The 2640-nt window shown below is 40.8% G+C and overlaps 1 long non-coding RNA gene across 1 annotated transcript in view; it reads right to left on the bottom strand.

Moving 5' to 3' along the window:
- Window positions 1–2640, bottom strand: part of LOC116672000 (uncharacterized) — a 5359-nt gene that overhangs the window by 2007 nt on the left and 712 nt on the right. The window lies entirely within an intron of this gene.

The following is a 2640-nucleotide window of genomic DNA, read 5'->3' as shown; positions in this document are numbered from 1 at the left end:
ATATATAATACACAAAAATGTAGTTACGTTGTAGGATAGTTAGAACTTTAGAACCTTAAACCTTACAAGTAAGACTAAAGGATACAGCCAAATGAGAAGGACATGTTTAATGAACAGTTGGTGATATTGCGTGAAGGCCAGCAGCATTAGGTCAGCTAGGCCTGTGACACTGGGCTGGTCATCTGCACTTTGAGATCAACTTCAGATGACGAAGAAAAACTACAGGTGCATAATTAGAAATGTTCTATATTGTAATATTTAGAAAAACTCAACACACAGCAACACCAACTAGAAGCAGCAGTCAGGTTTGGAACGAGCAGCAGAGAGACAGTGTGTATCTTGGTGTCAATCGCTTGTCATGAAGTGTGAAGGTTACTTTGTCAACACCCTGGCTTTAAAAATGTTCCATCCGTGCAAGGAAAACACATTTCATCAGCTTTCCACCGGTATTTTTCCCTCTGTCTCAGCATTGTCGGACACCAGTAGCCATCCTAAATGCTTATGGGAACAGTAAGTGATCAGGCCTCCCACACCTTTCCAGCATAGTGTGCATTTGTTTCAGTGTTCTCCAAACCTCGTTCTGGTGCTGTGATGTTATCAGCTCTAGTGAACTGTGCAATGAATGGTTCCTCATGCTTACCTCAACTGAAGCCCTTATGGAAAGCAGCTGACCCGAGCCCTGAGGGATCCAACCGGTAAAACCGCTCGGCAGCAGGCGGTGTTAACTTTTACAGCTCGGCCCTTCATTCTTTCCCTTACAAATTCAGGAGGCTGAGTGGAGAGAGCGGAGGAAGAGAGGGAGGGGGAGAGAGAGAGCAGGGGGTCCTTGGGACTCACCCAGCCAGTTGACAGCTCCTGTCTCTGCCTGTAACGACTTATTTATTCAAGGATAATTAATCAGGCGCAGTTTTCTGTCGGTATGATTAATGCGCTTTGTCATCTGTGCCGCAGCGGTGAACATGCAGCAGCCTATGATGCCACTGCTCGGCTTTAGCTGGCTCTGATTCAACGGCAAAACGTATAAAGTAGTGATGAAGTGAATGGTACCTGACGTAGGCCCTTTCTGCAACCAAAAACGGTGAACTGCAACTTGTAATGCCACTGATGGTGGTCTTCTAACGTGCTGCATCTGGTTTATGCAATTTGTTTCTTTTTGGTGCTGGAGTTAAACGGTTTATGTTGTTTATGTTTTTTTAATTCTTTCCCTGATGTAATCTGCATTATTTACATTTCTCAGATTATTACAGCTCGTGATAGTATCCGTGACTATCCTTCAAAAGTTTCGATTAGCAAGGGTATTTTTCCACCTACATTTTTATTTCCCACAGTATTCGGGTTTATTGGATTTCCCTCCCTTCTTCAGTCAGCAGTTTTAACTTCTTCTCGCCCTGTCGAGGTGAAGTTGTCCTTCTTCTTTTTTTGATCCTCCTTCTCGTGGCTTAAGACGCCACCGTGTGATCGTTTCGGTTATTACAAGTCCAAATAACCATGTTAACATCCGCATTCTTGTTTTGAGGAAGCACTAAGTGTGAAAACATAATATATTATAAAGCCTGAATCATTTTTCACCATCAAATGATGTGCATCTATTACCATACTTTTACTTTATTTTACTTACTTTACAACGCTCTATCTGCAGTACTACGGCTGAAGTGTGTGCGTGTGTGTGTGTGTGTGTGGGGGGGGGGTGCTCGCGCGTGCGCGCGCGTGCAGGGTCGTGCACAGACATTTGGAGGGGCTCTAATCTGGAGAAAAAAGGCAAGTGACTGCTTCTCTTGTTAATTTGTATTGTTGTATTTTTTATTTTTCAATGTACATTTTAAACAGTTAATAGCTATATGATTTATTTGGGTACTTTTGTATTGTTATGTTATATTATAGCTACATTTACGTAGTTGATTTTTTATTTTATGCTTTATATTGTTATTTTTACATCTCTAAATTACCTGGCACCACCTGATTGGAGGGGCAACTGGGATATCGCTGTCAGACAAATGACCCAAAAAAGCTTTTTTGAATCTTAAGTATCACAGAAAAAAAGGCCAGGTGTTTATCTTTAATACGATACTACAGGAACAGGGCATACAGAGTTTATTTAATTAGTTACTATATTTTATGTGTGTTGATTTGCAAAATGCAACATCTGGGTGATTTTGGTGAATTGGGTGAATCAATATAAAAACAGCAAGGTTAAGCAAACTTTATTTGTACAAAATCCTTACATTCTTACACACATAACAGTATTGTAGCATTCTCCTAGGTTCCCGGCTGGTCCTGATCAGTTTAGGCATCCTCAACATGTCTTGGTTGCTGGAGACAATAAAACAGTTATTTCATCTCATGTTGTAATCATGTCACAATTGACCTGAAAGTATGCAGAAATTACAAACTTTGACCTTATTATTTTTACAAATTATTTGTGTGGCCAGTAGATGCCAGTATAAAGCCACATTTCAATTCCCTTACCTTGGATTTGCCACAGCTGGTGAGCTTGTTTCCTTCAGAGAAAAAAACGATTGACTGATTTTTAGGCAAGTTTGTTTGCATTCATCAAGTCCGTCTAGCAACGTGCTGATAGAATCTCAACTCCATTCACAAACACACACACACACACACACACACACACACACACACACACAC

Source organism: Etheostoma spectabile, chromosome 3, assembly GCF_008692095.1.
Source record: "Etheostoma spectabile isolate EspeVRDwgs_2016 chromosome 3, UIUC_Espe_1.0, whole genome shotgun sequence".
In the NCBI taxonomy this organism is placed as follows: domain Eukaryota; kingdom Metazoa; phylum Chordata; class Actinopteri; order Perciformes; family Percidae; genus Etheostoma; species Etheostoma spectabile.
The sequence above is the reverse complement of the archived record's forward strand: the minus strand, read 5'-3'. Positions and strand labels throughout refer to the sequence as shown.